The sequence below is a fragment of the Copadichromis virginalis genome, linkage group LG14 (genome assembly GCF_057382275.1).
Source record: "Copadichromis virginalis isolate Kocher_CV1m ecotype Utaka linkage group LG14, C_Virginalis_male_GT1.1, whole genome shotgun sequence".
In the NCBI taxonomy this organism is placed as follows: Eukaryota; Metazoa; Chordata; class Actinopteri; order Cichliformes; family Cichlidae; genus Copadichromis; species Copadichromis virginalis.
In genome coordinates this window covers 20,123,165-20,143,991 of record NC_140631.1, presented here as the reverse complement: position 1 = coordinate 20,143,991, position 20,827 = coordinate 20,123,165, and the positions used below count along the sequence as shown (strand labels likewise).

Sequence of the window (20,827 nt, the reverse complement as noted above, 5' to 3'; positions counted from 1 at the left end):
TAAGACAGAAAAGCTTTCTCCTGGTAAACATCAAAACAACCTAAACTTGCTTAGTCTTTTACTAACTGTGCTGTCATGAGCTTAATTGTTTAACACAATATTGAGGCTTGTCGAGATTTTTGGGTTTTTTGCAGTTTCTCTGAGTAGTGCATGGTCTGACCTGAATGCTCCAAACCAACACACTCCCTAAACTTTTGCAAAACTCCCCAAACACTTGCTTAAGTACATATGTTGGCACTCCCTGGTTGCTACTTACCTTCTTATTTTAATGGAAGTAGCAAGAGTGACTTAATTTTTCACAAAACTGTATATCCAGACATGAACGTAATGCAGTTAATATTGTCCACCATTGTAAATCTATTTTACAGCTGTATCTCTGTAATTGGAAGTCTTCACTGCACTTCAAGTACAAGAGGCTGTGTTCTGGCAAAGGTCAACTACAGATTCCTCGAAAACTTTAAATTCTGTAAATATTTCAGGTGTAAACAGACATGAGGCTGAAAAATAAAGCTGGAGGAGATACTTTTCATTTTCAACATGCAAAATCTTCCAGCATTTAGGTCATCATATTCATGCTTCTTCATCCTAGCAGATTTCCTCACTTGAATGTCTGGTTCAATATCTGATATTATTGCTGCTATGAAAACTGGATGAAACAGTACCGTACGCTAGTCGCAAGCAGGCGTAAACAGGCATAAATACAACAACCATTCCAACTCAACAGCAGGTTTAGTATCCAAAAAGGTTATGATTAGGCTTTTGTCGAAGAGATGTTAATTGTGGTATTTTGCGCACACATAGTTTATTGCATTGTCCTGCAGTTTGCTTTTAACTGTGTGCACTCCTCATGGATAAATAACAAATCAATACCCTTAAATTGATGACATTTCCTGATACTATTCAGTCCTAAATCCTTCCCTTTACAATTAGCCTGCATTTCTTATGCAGCAGAGGAACTTTACAACAAATCCACAGCATTTGGTTTGATAAAAATGACTTGGTGAGTTCATTTGTAGATATCACTTTTTATATCCTCTATCCAGCTTTAATTTGCCCATGTGCGATCATTATGTAAAAGGCAAATGCTGACGATATGCGTCACTAACAAAAAGTATGGCTCTGAGCACTGCATGTAAATGTCCTCTAAGAGATCAGAAACAGAGCCTTTTTTCACATTTTAAACTTTGGTTTCATGGCTGCTTTGAGCTGAATTCAAACAGTGGATGATTGAGTTGCAAAGATATGGTTCACCTGACTCATCTGATGCTCCAGCCTGCAGCAAACACACAAAAATACAGTTTCTTTTCTACAGAAGCTCTGGCTTTTGGCAGCTATACGCACATGAAATCTCCAGACAGTTACATCTTGTCCAAACACAAAATGACTTTCAGGGGTCACTGGAGTGATCTGGCTAATCATATTTATGAGGGTAAAATAGTCTGCACTTACCGCCTCTGCCTGCCTACCTCTACCAGTCAAAGTAAATTCCAGGCAAGCTAAACCTCCAAGAGTGGAAATAGAACAGAAGTGTGTTTTGATTGAATATGCCCATCCCAATTATGCTGTACCTCTCAGGCGTCTGACTTCATTATTTCACCTTCCCATCAGGGTGTGTTTCTTCATCAAGGGAGGCAAGTCGAGTGTCGCAGTGAACCCTTGAATTTCATTAGAGAGCTTTTTTTTTTTTGCTCGTTCACTTTTCAACTCTATTGTGTAGCTTCCAGAATGGAAATGTAGTAGTCAGGTGGAGAGCGGTTTAGCTTACCGGGTTCATTGATCCACTTGATTCCGAGCTGTGAATCCAGTCTTCTGAATATTCCCATATAGAGTAATGTGACAGAGACGAACTGAACAGATTTTGTAAGGATTGTCCTAATAGTTACATTTTCACAGGCAATTTGCTGCACCAGTAGTCTCTGAATGTGTGTGATGTACAGCCTTTGTTTTTAAAGTGCAAATGTGGCTCGTCGAGAGCACCTCATTTAAAAATAAAGTGGAAGGTATACATTTTTGTGCACTGCTTGACAGAGCTGCTTTACTAAATTTTGTTCCCCGCATGTGTATGATCACAGTTTTTTTTTATTAAGTTCTAGGCTCCCAGGCATGCACTGGATTATGTAAAACATAGCAATAAATACAGTTATGTAGATTTCAATTCGTTCTGCTTTTTATTTTTTAAAAAGGAATAAATGTAACATGTAATGAAAAAGGAAAAAACACACTGAAATGCAGTTTTTTCCCAAAACACTTCAGTTAGAGCAGATAGTGAGATAGCAGGTGCAATTTGTTTTCATGTTTTTAATAAAAATGCAGCTTTAAAATTTTTTTATGATGCTAAAGGGATTCAGGCTCTTTAATATTTCCAAATAGCTCCAAAAGCACATAATGAGGTAAGTAAGAAACATAATACATACCTCTTTATTCTTTGGGATGTTCTTCATCTCGTCCATATCCCAGATACATCTCCCTCTTTTTATTGTCTTTGTTCCACTCTCGTCTGGATTCACAACCAGTTTCTTTGTCCAGGCTGTAAAACTCCTTAGACGGCGTATCACCCTCCTGCCTCAAAACCTGTGCTGAACAGCTGGCTCCCATCTTTTTTTTTTTTTTTTTTTTTTTTGGCCTGTCCCGTTTGGCTCTTTTGCCATCAGAATTGTTGTCTAAAGGCAAAGAAAGATGCCCAACGGATTTACTTTACCAAACTGACCATCCCAGCCTTGCCGTAATGGTCCATTTGATTCACCTTTTATTTTTTATTTTATTTTTCACTTACTGAATACGGGACAGACTTGACTGGGGGAAAGAAGGGGAGAAAGAAAGAGGGAAAGAGAAACAGCTGAGAAGAGGGACGGGGGAGAAGGGCAAAAGACAAAAACCAACAGAACGGGCAGAGAAAAAAAAATGCATATATCAATCACCTGGATCACCTGCTGAGAAAGAAAAAAGAAAGCAAGCAGAAGAGAACAAGAGTAATAGAATAAACAACATCACAATGATATATGGGAATATGACAGTAAATACTAAATGTTAAACATTATTGTGCAGCACATAAGATCAACAGAACACAGTGTGCTTTGAGGTAGGAGCCAAAAAGGGTGTAGTTTGTGGGTGTGATCACCCGTGTGTACACCTGTGAGCATGGACGCGCTTGTTTTTTGTTTTTTTAAAAGGTTCCTTCATGTAATAATCTGCTAGAGGGTGTGGGGGGGCCACAGCCCCGTCCTCCAGGGCGTGAAGCAGGTGTGGAGGAGATCAAAACTCCAGACATCCAGAGGCCCCCAGAACACAAGAGACCAAGGAAGACCAACAGAGGGGCAGCTGCGCCACTGTCCCGGAAAGAGCTGAGGAGAGTCCCAGATGAGGGCTCACTCAGCAGCCGCGGAGCAGAAGCCAGGGGGAGTTGCAGTGACGCGCCCGTGAGCTCCGCTGGCAGCCAGCTGCGCCTGAGTGACCGAGCCCCAGGCCGAGAGGCCGGGGGCACCCCACCTCCGAAGTGGCCCGAGCGAGCCCCAGGCTCCAGGCCCCGATAAGCGGCCGCCAAGGAGTGAGCCGGTGTGTACCTGGACGCCCATCCCCGGACACAAAGAACCACCAACGCACCGATGTCTGAGGGAGTCCGCCACTGGCAGGGGAAGTGGTGGTAGGGGGAGATAGGCCTCCAAACCTTGGAGGGCCTGAGATGTCCCCAGAGAGGTGACGCCTGACACCCAACCTGACATATAGACACAGACATACAGGCACACACAGATACAAACATCCATTCCCACCCTCATGCTCTCATATGCACTTACTCCACACTCAACCAACGTGGAGACAGACATAAAGAGACGTTGTACACACGATCACACTCCCCAAGCGTACTCTACAAACCGGGTCTAGGTGCCCCCGCCCCTGGAGGGGGGAACTGCACCCAGACCCAGGTGGTGTTTCCCTTTTCCCTGCGGTGGGGGGAGGCAGACCGCCCCGACTCCGCAGCAGCAGGAAGGCTCCACACTCCAGACCGCAGTCGGACGGCCAACTCCTCCTCCTAGTCCTAGCCCCCCTGCCCCAGCAGGTCGCAGAGAACGGGGGTGAGAGAAGACTCCGAACCTCCCTCCACCCGCTCATTGTAATGTTGATGCATGTGTGTTCTAAGGTGCATTTAAAACCCAGGAGGGCATGGAGCTACCTGCCAGAGAGCAGCAGGTAAGCGCATGGTCCCTCCTGCTAGCCCTCAATGTCTACGTGTATTTAAAATTGAGAGGTGGGCAACGATGCCAGGGGTGGGGTGTACACCCTGATGGTACTTTGGACTCCGTGTATCGTGCCCACCCCCAAGATCCTATATGTATGTGTAATGAGAGTGTGAGTAATGTGAATGTCTAAGTTGTGGGATAAAATTGAGGCAGAGGCAGCCAGAAGGGGACAGGGGGGGGGGGGGGGGTAGCCTCCTCTGCACCCTGGTGACATACCCCTACTCCAAGGCCCTGCATGTGTGGGTGGTTGTGGTGGAGCGGGAAGAGGGAGGCAGCTGGAGATGGGGAGGGAAGGAAGGGAGGGGCAGGTGACCCCTCCCTGGGGCCAGCTCCCCCGCTGACCCCAGTAGGCACCCCCATACTCCGCGACCCGCCAGGGAAAGGGGGCCCAGGCCCATCCAGACCGGGCCCAGTGCAACAGCGCCGCCCGGCCCCACAGAGCCCGGGACAGTCCACCCAACCCCACCACAGAGAAAACTGCACCCACCCCACCATCCACTCATCTTCCAGACTACATACGACAATAAACACCCAGGCTGAGATCTTCCTCCACCTTTCCTGTATCTCCCCCTCCTGCAGAGGCAGCTCCTGAGGAGAGGAAAGCTCCTGCAAGATGTGACAATCTCCCCCACCAGTTGAAGAGCCCCCCAGGTGGCTCGACGCACCGGCGGCACCCTGCTCCAGGGCTGGGCCCCCATGCACCCACCCGCCCACAACCCTGGCAACACACCAACCAGGACCCAAGCCCCCGAGGCCCGGTCCGGGTCCCAGCCCAGAGACGGAGCGCCCCCAGAACCTCACGCCCATCCCGGACCCACCCAGGGGCAGCCAGGCTACCAGGTCAGTAACCCACGTCCGTCAGCACAGACCCTCCCCTAGCCCCGCTGCACGCAGCCGCGAGGTAACAGTCGACCAGTCGCCTTGACGTCTGTGATCATGAAATCCTTTGAACGCCTGCTGTTAGCCCATCTGAAAGACATTACAGGCCACCAGCTAGACCCTCTGCAGTTTGCCTACCGGGCAAACAGGTCAGTGGATGATGCAGTGAACATGGGGCTGCATTACATCCTGCAACACCTTGACCGCCCGGGAACGTATGCCAGGGTCCTGTTTGTGGACTTTAGTTCGGCTTTTAACACCATTGTGCCTGAACTTCTCTCCTCCAAACTCTCCCAGCTCAGCGTGTCACCAGCTACCTGTCAGTGGATCACCAGCTTCCTGACAGACAGAAAGCAACAACTGAGGCTCGGGGAGATCACCTCTGAAACTCGGTCCCTCAGTATTGGTCCCCCTCACCATATCAGACAGCCCTGTGTCGACTGTGAAGATCTTCAAGTTCCTGGGTACCACCATCTCCCAGGACCTGAAGTGGGAGACCAACATCAACTCCATCCTCAAAAAGACCCAGCAGAGGATGTACTTCCTGAGACAACTGGGGAAGTACAGTCTTCCACAGGAGCTGCTGATCCAGTTCTACACTGCGGTCATTGAGTCTGTCCTGTGCTCCTCCATCACAGTCTGGTATGGAGCAGCCACTAAACAGGACAGGAGCAGACTGCAGCGGACTGTACGGGCAGCAGAAAGGATCATCGGCGCCCCCCTGCCCTCCATCCAGGATCTGTACCTCTCAAGAACCAGGAAACGGGCAGGGAAAATCATCACAGACCCCTCACACCCTGCACACAGACTTTTTGATCTGCTGCCATCTGGTAGACGGTGTAGAAGCCTACATGCAGTTTAATTTGAAATGTATGCTTTTATTTTGATAGTGCAGAAAACAGGAAGTTGGGCGAGAGGAGAGTGGAGCCATATGGTTTTTTGACCTCGCAATCTCTCTTCATCCATTTTGAATTGACCTTTATAAGTTTTTGTAATTTGGAATTCTGTTGCTGTGTACCTGTTTGGACTTTTGAAGTAAATATTGAGAAGCTATCAAGGACTGCGGTTTCGTTTTTTGTTTTTTGTGGATAAGGAAAGAGGGACCAAGCGGAGCGTCAAGCTAAGGCTCCATTAGAAGGAAACCTACATTAGTCAAAAAACCTGCTCTTCACGGATTAATGGAGTTTGGAAACGCCTGACTATAAAGTAAGAAGGAAATACCGAACCGAGGAAAAACTGAAGATGGAAAACCGTAAGTCTTAAATTGCCTTGCCTTTTTTTTTTTAATTTGCTGAGGTGCATGTGTATTGATTGAGTTTGGAATTTTGCTACCCATGGACGAACAAAACAGTGGAAAAAGGATTGTAAAAATGACTGAGAAGGCTATGGAAGACTGCAAGACTAGAAATGTCAACACACGTAGACATAAGCTCTCTCAATTAACCGGCATGAAAAAAGAAATTGAGCAATTAATGGAAGATGATGCAAACGTTGACCTCGTTAAAAATAAATTACGAGCTCTTTGCAGCAAGACTTTGCTAGCCTAAATTCTGAACTGCAACAACTTATGAGTGAAGAGGAATTTTTGGAAGATCAAAATAGTTGGTTTGATCCAAAGAACAAGTCCCTGAATGATTTCTTTTGGAAATGTGAAGGGTGGATGAATGAAGTCATGAAATTCTCTGAACAGAACAGAGAGGACGACACAAGAAAGCAGGCAGACAATAGGTCCATGTCATCAAAGTCGGCAAGCAAACGCTCCAGTAGATCTGGATCACAGCGCGGAAGCATTTCCTCTACATCTTCTTCTACATCTTCCTCTATTAGATTAAAGGTAGAAATGGAGCGTGCTGCATTAAAGGCAAAGGCTGCAGCTCTGGAGAAGAGTTTGGCAATAGAAAAGGAAGAAGCGGATTGGTACGCAGAAATGAAAGGAAAAGAGGCTGCAATAAAGGCTAAAAAGGAAATGCATGCTATGCAGACTGCCCTTGCTGAGTCAGATGCAAAACTGGAAGTTTTGCAAAAATATGAAGATACACAGCCAGACATGAGCATTTTTGCAGATGATGATCAGAATGGCAAAACTGAAATTAAAACCACATTCCACCCAACATCGCAGTACGTCTCATCAGCACCCTACGATGGCGACGATGTGCAGACACCAATGCATGAAAGGACAGTGCCTGCGCCAAGCACTGAAAGGGCCGGTGAACCTGTGCTCGATAGTTTGTGTCAAGCCATTTCTCAGCAAGTTAATGTCACTGAGTACCTGGTAAAGAATCACAAAGCTTCTCTATTACCTGACATCTCCATTCCAACTTTCAACGGAGATCCACTTGAATACAACTCTTTTATCGGTTCCATTGAACATGGAATTGAAAACCGCACCGATAATAATCGTGATCGTCTACAGTATTTGCTTCAGTACACAAGTGGACAACCACATGAGTTGGTTAAAAGTTGCATCCACATGGAACCTTCAGTGGGTTATACAAAGGCGAAACAAATGCTCAAAGAGTTTTTTGGAGATGACTTTAAGATAGCTGAAGCCTACATAAAGGAGGCCTTGGATTGGCAGACAATTAAGCCAGAAGACGGCACTGCACTACAGTCCTTTGCATTGTTTCTCACCGGCTGCTACAATGCAATGACAGATGTTAACTACATGGAAGACTTGGATAATACGTCTAACCTAAGGGCATTAGCTAACAAGCTTCCTTACAAACTTAAAGAAGCGTGGCGAAAATATGCTTGTGACCTGCAAGACAAAACGAAGAAAAAGGTCAAGTTTAAGGATTTTGTCAACTTTATCAATAAGCAAGTTAGGTACGTGCTACACCCACTTTATAGAAATATAAGGGAAACTACAACAGGTGTGAAGGACTCATTCAGACAAAGAGCAAAGCCACAATATGCAGAGACATTCAAACCAAAGAAAGTGTTTACAACAGCAATCACTGACCCTCAAATGGAAAACAAGACAGAAAGTGCCAAACAAGTGGCATCAAAAACACGGACCGTCCAAGTGGATTCAAGCAGCAAACCTTGTGTTTATTGCAAGGGAGAGCAACACAACCTCCAAATCTGCAGAAAGCTCAAGGACAAGCCTCACAAGGACAAGATTGAGTTTTTAAGGCGCATAGGACTGTGTTTTGCCTGTTTGAAACATGGCCACATGAGTAGCAGCTGCAAAGACAAGCTCCATTGTCAAGAATGCTCTCGACTGCATCCTACCCTGCTGCACATCACCAATAGGGACTCACAAGAAGAAACAGCAAGGGGGGCTGCTCAACAGTTCGTATCAAGTGCTCTTGTACAAACAACAGCAACTTTCAGCATGACTGGGGCCGGTAAGGAAGATTGTATTCTTCCAATCGTTCCAGTACGTGTCAAGGCCCAGAAAGGAACCAAGACAGTAACAACATATGCATTCTTGGATCAAGGCAGCTCAGCCACCTTTGTGACAGAGTCACTGATAAAACAACTGAAACTGAATGGACGAATTACGAAAATTTCACTCCGCACGATGGGAAATGAATCTGTTGTGAACACCTGCATTGTGACTGGACTGGAAGTCAGTAGTCTGGATGGTAGCCAGTTTATTAAACTTTCAGAGGTGTATGCACAAGACCACATTCCTGTAAGTAAAAACAATATCCCAAGCCAAGAAGATGTTGACAGGTGGTCACACCTGACGGAAGTGAAACTTCCCACTATCCAAGCGGATGTTGGATTACTCATAGGAGTGAATGTTCCCTGATAGGTTTGTAGCTTGAACCCATCCGCTGGAACGTTGAAGACAATATAATTACACTGCTAAGCAAGACACAAATAGGCAAAGTTCTTCATGTTACTCGTGCACGGGAGAGACCGGACAGAGCGCCGTCCCTTCGCTTGACCCCAGTTGCTCTCGTCCGTCCTCCCGTAACACTGTCCTTTTATTGAGGTTACATGAATATGCATAGGTTCATTAACATACGACGTCTACATACAAACAAAGAGTACCTTGCCTGTGTGTGTGTGTGTGTGTGTGTGTGTGTGTGTGTGTGTGTGTGTGTGTGTGTGTGTTGCTGATCAAAGGGTCAAACATCCTTGGTCAGGAAGAGGGTAGACTAGACCCCCCCCGGTGAGGAAGTCCAGCAGTTCATCTAAACAAAAAAGCACTTAGACTAGAACAGACGTAGCTACGTTAATCCTACCACAAAACAATTAAGACAAGATGCGACCTCTTCCCGTGCTCCCAGGATGTAGGTGTGCATTCTAGTGTGGAATACACACCAAGCCTCTGTAGCCTGTTAAAGATCACACAACTTATCACTACACAATTGATTATACACCTCTAAGCATCTATGGTTAAATATTTCTAAGCATAAATGACAATCAACAATACAAACTCTAACATTCCCCCGTTTTTGACCTTTATGCTAGAAAAGTTCCCAGTTATGAATACCTCATGTCTGACAGTTTCAATGCAAACATTTTTATACTCAGCATATGTCAAATTACCCTAAATTATTGCAAAAGTACACAGTTTAACAAATGTATCAGCAGTTATCCCATTCCTCATTGAGCTCATCTCATGGCAAACTACATCTTACGAGCAACCAAAGAAATTGTTAATTTAATAGTGAAACTAAGAAAGTAACATTTTCAAACACATCTCAGCTTGGTGGTGCTTCCTCCGGGTGTGCACATCACATGTCTCTCTGCAGGGTGGTTTGAGTTCTGCAGGGCGTCATACATGTCTCGTCCAGTTGTTTCATTGTCCATAGGACCAGAGTCCAAATGTTGGTAGAATAAACATTCAAACATACCAGTTAGTTTTGTTGTTTGTCAACATGGGTCTCAGCTATTTCCAGAGCTGCAGACCTCTCAGCACTCTAGTTTTATGGCCTCCACCAACCCCCATCACCTCATTCAAGCCTTCGTCCTGTGAGGGGGATATTTATGACTCCTTAATTGTCCACGCTCTGCAGAGAAACACCTCTGTGGAAAGGGGTTCAGTTGTCTTACTGCTGTTATGATCCCAGCCGCCTTCAGAGTGTCATCGTATGCACAGTATAGTGGCACAGCATTAGGTGATGTTCATAGGAAACTGCTGTCATCACCACCATAGCTTCTGGTTCCTGTGCTTTCACAGAATCATGATGTCATCCTCGAACTCCTTCTGCGCTGTCGATGGAGCTTGGCACGCTCCCCTCATCCCACGAGTTTTCATGTTCCAACGCTGCTGAAGGTTTAAGGCAGAGCACGTCGTACACCTTAGTTGTCTTCCTCAGCGTCAATATTGAATCTTTCATTTTATTTAAAATCTCCTGGAAGCTCAGTAGCACAGCTCTCTGTGTGATGTCTGCTGTGCTGAAGATGATCTCTGATCCTCCTGAAGCCTCTCTCCTGGCCTCAGCTCCCATCTTGTGGACGATCCTCTCCTCTATTTTGCAGGCAGTTTCATGGTCCTTGCTGTGGCTCCAAGGTCTGATCTCATGATGGGACCCAACCAGCTTGACCTTTGACCTCAACCACTGCCTGGCTGTCAGCTATGCCTGGAATGGTTCACGCTTCTCACTGGGCCTCTGAAGATTTCTCAGGAGATTACTGCTGCACCTGTATTTCCTTGCTAAGAAGAAAAACTTCTATTTGGAGAGCATGTCAACAATCATCAAACCACATTCTTTAGTTCAGTGAACTTCACTTATAGGCCATCAAAGCCTCATCTGAACATGGATGCACCACTTGCATAGGTTTAATACTTGTAAATAAACGGCTAATCACACAAATCACTGCAACAATAATAGTAAACATTGTTTAATGTTAATCCTTGCACTCCACCTCTTGACGCATGGACATTCCCATGCGTCAACTCACCAAACCTGGATCCCTGTCTTAAAGAAAAAGATTAGCTAGATCATGTCCCAGGCAACATCAGGGCACCTCCTCCGGAGTAGCTCCGTAACCCTGCAATAAAAGATGTTAGCGTGTGTTGCATATTAAGTTTGCTTAACACCTGGCTCTCCCAGGAGCCTGCATACACACCATCACGGCCTGGAAAACAAAATCTGGAAGTGAAATCAAACTTCATACCTGCAAACAATTGTATCATAAGAGTAATAAGCATTCAACATCAGCAAGACAAGTGTCATGTGCAGGTTTTCTCAAATCAGTAACTACAACTATTACCCTAATTCACCTCAGACATGGATTATCCCATGTACTCTGTTAACATTAATGTAATCAGTGACTTCTCTTAAGCAAAGTCACTCCACTCATATATTATTATTATGGGTTCAAAAGTGGCCAGCAAATGAGCCCATAATAAACTATTCCATAATTACCGTAATCTCTTATTTGTTTTACTCATGTCACTTGTCCGCTTCAGCTGAATCTTCTAAATGCAGTCTCAGAAAAACAAACACCAGCAACATTGACCATCCTGGTGGGCAGGCGTCGGCCATCCACATTCCAGAGGTGCCATAAAACACCATAAAGTTAACACTCGCTGTGGAAAAAGTAACACTGGTCTCATCACAGTATGTCTCAAACTATATTAATTTCTCCATCAACATATAGCCTGTAACTACAGTTTTCTTCACACATAAACCCAGAAATCTTGTAGTAGAGAAACATTAGCCAGTATTCCTATAAATCACATGATCAAACACATGAAGAACCGTAATGCTGTAAAAACGAAAATGCAAATGTTAGCGCTTGCGCAGGCGTATGCATACTTTGTCACAGATATCTCTGTGAGCACACAAGCTAGTGAATGACACACACATAGTAAATTCACAGACACAGAAAATGGCATTTAAAATGTTAAATCATCACGCAACCTCGAGTGTTGCTGTCATCTTTCTGCTTCTGTAAAGGGAAGCACACACAGACTCATCTGCACCCCTGCCAGGCAGGGGTCAACTTCACACAGTCGTGTTACATCAGTAAAGTCTTGTCAGCTTTTGTCAGCTTTTACCAGTCAGTCAGTTTGTTTTCCTTTCACTCACTCATTCATGCATTCATTCTTTCTTTCTTTGCTGATAGTGGAACCTATCGTCGCATTTAGTTTCCACTCTCAGCAAAATGACGTCATTTCAAAAAGAAAAAGAAGAACTTTAGTTTGGATTACATCGCTGAATCCTTTTGGACTGGGACTGTCATTTAATAATTGTCCCAAATAAGTGGCTTTCTCCAGAGTCCATTTAAATGTGGAGAACTCACTTGGCACAATTTTCTCGACGACGTGTAGCGCTTTTAATTCCCGACGTGCAGATCTGCTTAAAGAACAGAGATTATCGAACAAAACTTTCAGTGCACTGTGAAAGTATCAAAATAAAAAGGCCTTGTTAAGTCATGACACAAGCTCCTCATCTCAGGAGGGTAAATCATACCATTAGCATGGTTCATCATACCATCATACTAATCGGCAGGCTCAACTTCACAACAAAAGAAAAATCATCAGCTAGATTCACTCCAAATCAACCATCAGCTGCACAAAACAACATAACCTTAATGCCTTATTAGCTATGAGTTTAATCCCCAGGTCTGTGCTCTTCACTCATTTAGGTCACAGATCTATTTTATTCAATTTTCCTTTTCCCTTCATCATAAAACATGTGACATGCTGTCATGCACTTCACAAAACAGTCTGTTCTGACGTATTCAGAGTTGTGTATCTAAATACAGGATTCACTCGCACATCAAAGCAGGAAACTCAGTGTTTTAGAGTCTCCACTCAACACACAACAACTCCAACACATCTCATTCACTCATACTAGAATTCAGTCACCTTTCATTAATCTAAAACCGATCAACTAATTTGCATATCAGCTATTAACCCACTAAGTTGACAGGACGACAGAAAAGCATGTTCAAAATAGTATCACAAAAGACAATTTCCCTCATACAGTAAATCACTTGTGCTGCATTAATCAAGCAGGAAGCTTCTCCCAATTTACTATATTAACAACTAAATTTATTGTCTGATCACTGGTTGGTGGTCAAACCAGGATCAAAGGTTAAACTGTTGTCCTGCAACCCAGAGAGTCAATTTTTCGCATTGGATACATTCAGTATTTAATAACAAGTGTCTGCTAAATTGACACTATTTTAACACTGATGAAAGATAACAAGCTAATTTTCATTGCATGTGTGTTTGTTATTAGGCAGGTTTAATGCATGTCTGTGGAGCTGCATCTCCAGCAGAGCATGTTCTTAAAAGCTGCCTTTCCTACACACTTCTCTGCTATTATTTAATCATTTCTTAACTAATGTGCTATGAGTCTTCATGAGTCATTTTGTGTTTGGAATTGTTAGTAGGGTTAATGCATGTTCTGCTTGTGTGTGTGTGATTTTGTATATGTTTCTATTTTCGCAATGTTTCAGACTCCGTCTCAATTTTCCAACTTAAGCAGTCAGTTTTCTTTTCCCCAGGTTTGCTAACCCAAATTTTGATTTCCCACATTAAAAATAAAATTTGTGTTCTCACCACTCTCATTCTATTGTCCTCTGATGCGGTTGACTTCGTGCTAGTGGCTGAAGTGCTGCTGCTGCTGCCTTCCTGGGCGACTTCTTAGCAGCTGCTGCCGGTTTCTTGGCTTTGGCCGCGGCGGGCGTCTTAGCTTTGGTCTCAGTAACCCTGTTCATCTTGAAGGATCCGGAGGCCCCGGTGCCCTTGGTCTGCACCAGAGTGCCCTTCGCCACCAGACTCTTGATGGCGGTCTTGACACGGGCCTTGTTCTTGTCCACATCGTAGCCTCCGGCAGCCAGAGCCTTCTTGAGAGCGGCCGCGAACACGCCGTTGCGCTCCTTGAAAGCGGCCACGGCTTTCACAATCAGCTCGCCCACGCTGGGGCCGACCTTCTTGGGATTGGAAGTCGTCGTCTTCTTCTTCTTGGCCTGAACCTCTGCACAGGGCGCAGGGCGTGTTTATGATGGAGCCCTTCCCACCACAGCGCCGGCACGTTGAGCGCATCATGAAGGGTCCATTTCTTTCATGTAGCTATGGTCGCTAGCCAGCATGCTAGCCGCATGTGGCTTGCCCGAGTCACTCAGTCCTTTCTGAGCATTTCGACATGCTGCCGCCGCAGAACCTGGCCTCAAATCCAGCAAGCTTAGCGCGCTGATCTCCAAAAAAGTCCCGAAAGCCAGAAAGACGTCAAATAAGTGTCTCGTGCTAAGCGCTCAAACAAAAACTCTTCTTCACGCCGTCATCTTGCTCGCCCTTCCGTGGAATTCATCCAATCAGACAGGAAGATGGGTTTGCTTTTCTTCTTCTCTGATGCTTTGTTAGGTTGCTTCTGCAGCCTCTGCTCCGATACTGCCGCTGCTGATCAGGTTTTTTCAGGGAAGAGTGAGAGTTTTGAGACAGATCGTGCTGTAAATAAGTCAGCCAGAAACTTGGCTTGAACGTTTCCAATTGTTAAACTATAACTTTTCTTCCGACCGCTGCATGTGGAAAATTGATTCAGGTCTGCTTTTCACCTGAAAGTGACAACTAAGACATTTTCATTATTATCATCAATGCTTAATCAACACATATCTCTCTCTCTCTCTCGCTCTGTGTTTTTGTGAACAATCCTTTCTTAAAAGCAGAAAATGAAATTATAGTTGTTTTTTTGGTTGATCAACACAAAACCTTTTTCCTATGATTATTTTTTTCTTACAATATAAATTCTCCCTCTTATTCACTCTTTTTTTTTTTTTTTACAATAGCTGGCGACCTGCAAAATCACCGCTGTCACTCACAATCAAAGGCAATTACTCTTGCACAGTGCACCAAAACACTGTGATGTCAGACACATTCCCACTCACTTTGTCAGCTGCATAAATAAATCATATGGCTGGAGATATGTGCCATGGTGATCCATAGGCATGATCACATGTTTATTTAATTATTTCCAACCCAACAAAACAAATAAACAAAAACATAATGCTGATGCTATGAACACTCCACACACAAGAGTCAAGATTCAGGAAAACTGCTCATGGAAACGCTGCACACTCCAGTTATCACAGTTAACATAGTGCTGTTTCCCTCTCTTAGAGTAGTTCTCAGACAGCTCTCGATCTGATAATGTGTAGTTTGCTCATCAGCTCAGAAAAAAAACTGCAACGCAACATCACACAGTAGTTGCTCTGCCCACAGCGGCAAAGTCTTACACTTTCATATTCAACTCAGCTTCTCCATCATGTACTTTTAGATGTTTCATACAGGGTTCAGCATATTAGTTGTTTTCACAGGTGTGCTCTACATCTCAACAATGGTTCATAATAAGACGAAAGTCTTCCACACAGGTCAAGTGCCTCTATGCACTTCATTAGTTTAAATATTTACCTATATCACTTCACCTCACATGTCATCGTACTGAATTTAAGCAACCACAAGCTTAATGTAGATTACTTTTAACAACTATCCACCTCAATTACGTCTATGGTCTCCACACGCTCTTCAAGGCTAGTGTGTTTTCTGAAAACTTCTAACATTTGAATCTCTTCCATTTATAAGCCTGCGATTAACCGCACGGCTCAGGTCCGCGTGAAACCCGCGTGACCGCGCTCGCGTGAACCCGCGCAGCTGTGGAGCCGTCGCTCTCTCTCTCATTACATAAATACTTTGTGCTGCCAGGAGCAAAGTCCAGCACAAACGTCTGTCTCCCTCCGACTTACTCTTGGTTGCTTAGAAACCCATGATAACAACAACAGTCGGTGTCACAGACCACATGTTCTGCTCCGCACACACCCACACAACAACAACAACAACGACGACGACAATGACAACAACACAAAATAGGCCTACCGTCCAGCACAATCTGGACCCCGCGGAACTTCTCAACGCCCCACAAAGTGGCGGAGAACTCACCTCTCGCCACACAAAGTAGCGAGGAACCTCTTGCTCCACAAAGTAGCAAGGAACCCGGGTATCGCTCCACAAAGTAGCGAACTTCTCAACGCCTCACACAGTGGCGGAGACTGCACAACCACACGGTTATAGAGTCGGGCTCTTCTCAACGCCTCACACAGTGGCGGAGACTGCACAACCACACGGTTATAGAGTCGGGCTCTTCTCAACGCCTCACACAGTGGCGGAGACTGCACAACGACACGGTTATAGAGTCGGCCTCTTTAAACTTACTTGGCATTGCTTAGAGTGTAATATCAGCCCGAATCCCGCCGACCGTCATTCATCGAGGAGAAAAGACAGACCGCGAATCCACAGGAACTTCCTGGCTGACGTCAGTCTTTCAGCGTGCCTCTCCTCCCCTCGGTGAATGCGATTCCAGGGCTCCGGCATCGAAGGACCAATTAATGATAGGTTTGTAGCTTGAACCCATCCGCTGGAACGTTGAAGACAATATAATTACACTGCTAAGCAAGACACAAATAGGCAAAGTTCTTCATGTTACTCGTGCACGGGAGAGACCGGACAGAGCGCCGTCCCTTCGCTTGACCCCAGTTGCTCTCGTCCGTCCTCCCGTAACACTGTCCTTTTATTGAGGTTACATGAATATGCATAGGTTCATTAACATACGACGTCTACATACAAACAAAGAGTACCTTGCCTGTGTGTGTGTGTGTGTGTGTGTGTGTGTGTGTGTGTGTGTGTGTGTTGCTGATCAAAGGGTCAAACATCCTTGGTCAGGAAGAGGGCCCCCCCGGTGAGGAAGTCCAGCAGTTCATCTAAACAAAAAAGCACTTAGACTAGAACAGACGTAGCTACGTTAATCCTACCACAAAACAATTAAGACAAGATGCGACCTCTTCCCGTGCTCCCAGGATGTAGGTGTGCATTCTAGTGTGGAATACACACCAAGCCTCTGTAGCCTGTTAAAGATCACACAACTTATCACTACACAATTGATTATACACCTCTAAGCATCTATGGTTAAATATTTCTAAGCATAAATGACAATCAACAATACAAACTCTAACATTCCCAAAGCCATGGAACCGCTTAAGGTGGTAAACAGCGTGGACAATGGACCCTACGCAGTGAGAACAATATTAGGTTGGACAGTAAATGGACCACTTAGGAGTGGAGGCGACATGAGTGGGAGAAACAGATCGGCACAAGTGACTGTGAATAGGATATCAGTAGCCAGGTTGGAAGAGCTCTGGCAGCTACAGTTTAAGCAGGACTTTCCTAATGCAGGACAAGACGAAAATCTTGAAATGTCCAAGGAAGATCGTCAGTTTCTGAACATGGTGTCTCAGTCTGCAAAACTGGAGGATGGCCATTATAGTATTTGTCTTCCAGTGAGAAGCAAGGCGCTGTGCTTGCCAAGCAACAGAGAAGTCGCAGTGCAACGTGCGCTGAACTTACAGAAAAGATTCACCAGAGATGTCAAGTTTTACGAGGAATATGTTGCATATATGGATGATATCCTAAAAAAGGGTTACGCGATCAAACTGAACGATGCTGAATGTAAGTCACTGGAGGGACGAACATGGTATTTGCCTCATCATGGAGTGAGACATCCGGTCAAGCAAAGGTTACGTGTTGTCTTCGACTGCGGGGCAAGCTTTCAAGGAACATCGCTGAACCAGCATCTCTTGCAGGGACCGGATTTGACAAGCTCACTGGTGGGAGTCCTCCTGAGGTTTCGACAGGAGATTGTGGCAGTAATGGCTGATGTGGAGGCCATGTTCCACCAGGTCAAGTCAAGTCAAGTCAAGTCAAGTTTATTTATAGAGCACATTTAAAAACAACCAAGGCTGACCAAAGTGCTGTACAGTAAATACAGATAAAAATACAATAGAACACAATTTCGTAATAACACCTCGCTGATAAAAATGAAATAAAAATATATAAAACAAATAAATTAAACCTTTCTAAAAGCCAATGAAAAGAGGTGAGTTTTAAGAGTGGTTTTAAAAGTTTCTAGGCTTTTGGAGAGTCTGACGTGAGGAGGTAAACTGTTCCACAGTCTGGGTGCAGCCACAGCAAACGCCCTCTCTCCCTTTGTCTTTAATTTATACCTGGGAACATCTAAAAGCATCAGGTCGGCTGACCTCAAAGATCTCCTGGGGCGATAAGTACTAAGGAGTTCTGACAGGTAAGAAGGTGCAGTGCCATTTAAAACCTTAAAAGCCAGCAATAAGATTTTAAAATCAATCCTAAAGGCAACTGGGAGCCAGTGGAGAGAGCAGAGAACCGGAGTGATGTGTTCTCTTTTTTTTGAACCGGTCAACAGGCGAGCAGCAGCGTTCTGCACCAGTTGAAGGCGATGTAGACAGGAACGATCTAGGCCAGCATAGAGGGAATTGCAGTAGTCTAGCCGTGAAGTAATAAAAGCATGGACCACTCTTTCTAGATCGTTCCTGCAAAGGTAAGACTTGACTTTGGCTAAAATCCGCAAATGATAAAAAGATCCCTTAACTACAGAGCTGATTTGTTTATCAAGTTTAAAAGCATTGTCAAAAATAACACCAAGACTCTTAATGGAAGAAGTGCAATCGGAGGTTAGGGGTCCCAAAAAGTCAAGAGAGAAGTTGGGATCTTTAGGAAGCCCAAACACAATGACTTCAGTTTTGCTTTCATTAAGGTGTAAGAAGTTAAGAGTCATCCAAGTCTTAATGTCAGACAAGCAGGAGAGTAGCGGCTGCAAAGAAACATTGCAGTTCAACCTCAGAGGGAGGTAGATCTGAATATCATCGGCAAAGATGTGGAAGGACACATTATGTTTACGGAGCACATCGCCCAGAGGGAGCAAGTACAGAATAAACAACAGGGGGCCTAGTATGGACCCCTGAGGTACGCCACAGGTTAAAGGAGCTCTGGGAGATGACAGTTCACCAAGGTGAACAGAAAAACTCCTATTATTCAAATAGGACTGGAAAAACTTTAAGACAGTGCCCTTTAAACCGACACAATGTTGAAGGCGGGATAGCAGTATGTTGTGATCAACAGTGTCGAAGGCTGCTGTCAGGTCCAGGGTTACTAAGTCAGCAGCACAACCAGAGGTCAGAGTCAGCAAGGAAGATACAGATCTCCTCAGGTTTCTTTGGTGGTCTGATGAGAATTACAAGGAGAAGCTTGCAGAACACAAAATGTTGGTCCACATCTTTGGTGCCACCTCTTCGCCAAGTGTTGCATCTTTTGCACTTCAGAAATGCGCTACTGATTTCGAAAGGGAATTTGGTCAAGAAGCTGCAAGGACAGTCAAGAAAAATTTTTACGTGGACGACTGTCTTAAGTCAATTGCAGAGGAAGATGCAGCAATCACCCTGTGTTCTGACTTGAGGAACATGTTGGCAAAAGGCGGATTTCGACTAACAAAATGGTCAAGCAACAGCAGAAAGTTGCTCAACTCAATTCCTGATGAAGAAAGAGCACAAGGATTTAAAGTTCTGAATCCGGACGAGAGTAATTTGCCGATGGAAAGAGCATTGGGAATTCAGTGGTGTGCTGAATCAGATCAGTTCAAGTTCAAGATCAACCTTAAAAACAGACCGAACACTAGAAGAGGACTGCTTTCCCTTCTCAGCTCCATCTTTGATCCACTGGGATTTGTTGCTCCGGTGATTCTGTGTGCAAAAAAAATCTTGCACGATTTATGTTGGAGGAAATACGGCTGGGATGAATACCTACCGGAGGACGTCATTAAGAGCTGGAATAAGTGGGTTGCAGATTTGCAAAGGCTTGACGACTTTGGAGTTGACAGGAGCATCAAGTCAAAGCAGTTTGGTGCACCAGTCTTTGCGCAGTTGCATCATTTCGCTGACGCAAGCAAAGACGCTTATGGCACAGCAAGCTACCTGTTGCTGCGCAATGCAAGTGGCGAGACTCAGTCCACCTTGGTAATGGCAAAGGCAAGGGTTGCACCTTTGAAGTGTCCAACCATCCCACGAATGGAACTGATTGCCGCAACAGTTGCAGTGAAGATGGATAAACTTCTAAAGAAGGAACTAGAAGTAGAACTGCATGAATCTGTTTTTTGGACAGATAGCACGGCTGTGCTAAAGTACTTGAATAGTGAAGGCACAAGATTCAAGACCTTTGTTTCTAATAGGATCTCAGTAATCTTGAGCCATTCTCACATTCGGCAGTGGAGATATGTCAATACCACTTTGAATCCAGCAGATCATGTCTCTAGAGGACAGACTGTTGCAGCATTCTTAAAATGTGGCGATTGGCTTTCGGGACCAAGTTTCCTATTCTGCTCAGAAGATCAGTGGCCGAAGAATCCAGATCCCAGAATGCTGGATTTTGATGACTTAGAGGTCAAAAGAGAAGCTCAGACACATGTCATTCAGATGCAAGGGCTCAAAGACGCAGTAGACCAGCTGATGAATCACTACTCATCTTGGACAAAGCTAAAGCGTGCTGTAGCCTGGTTCATGAAACTGAAGAGTTTGCTTAAGGAATTAATAGCAAAGAGAAAGGAAGCAAGCACAATGAGTGAGGAAATCAGGATGAGCCAATTCAAGAAAGCTTTCAAGGGAAAAAATCTAACCTGTGATGATTTGTCTAAAGCAGAAATGGAAATTGTGAAGTACTGTCAGAAGCAAAGTTTTGAACAGGACTTGGCAATGCTGAAAGAACATCAAAGGGTGAAGAAAAAAGGCTCTCTCTACAAGTTGACTCCAGTACTGCAAGATGGAGTCATAAGAGTTGGAGGAAGGTTGAGTCGAGCAGCGATGCCAGATGATGCTAAGCAGCAAGTCATCTTGCCAAAGGAGTCACATATCACACAGCTTGTGTTAAGACATACCCATGATGT

At 44.7% G+C, this 20,827-nt stretch overlaps 1 pseudogene; it reads right to left on the bottom strand.

Annotated features, from left to right (window-relative positions):
- Positions 1–13,598: 13,598 nt before the first annotated feature.
- Positions 13,599–14,082, bottom strand: LOC146693847 (histone H1 pseudogene; annotated as a pseudogene).
- Between the last annotated feature and the right edge of the window lie 6,745 nt (positions 14,083–20,827).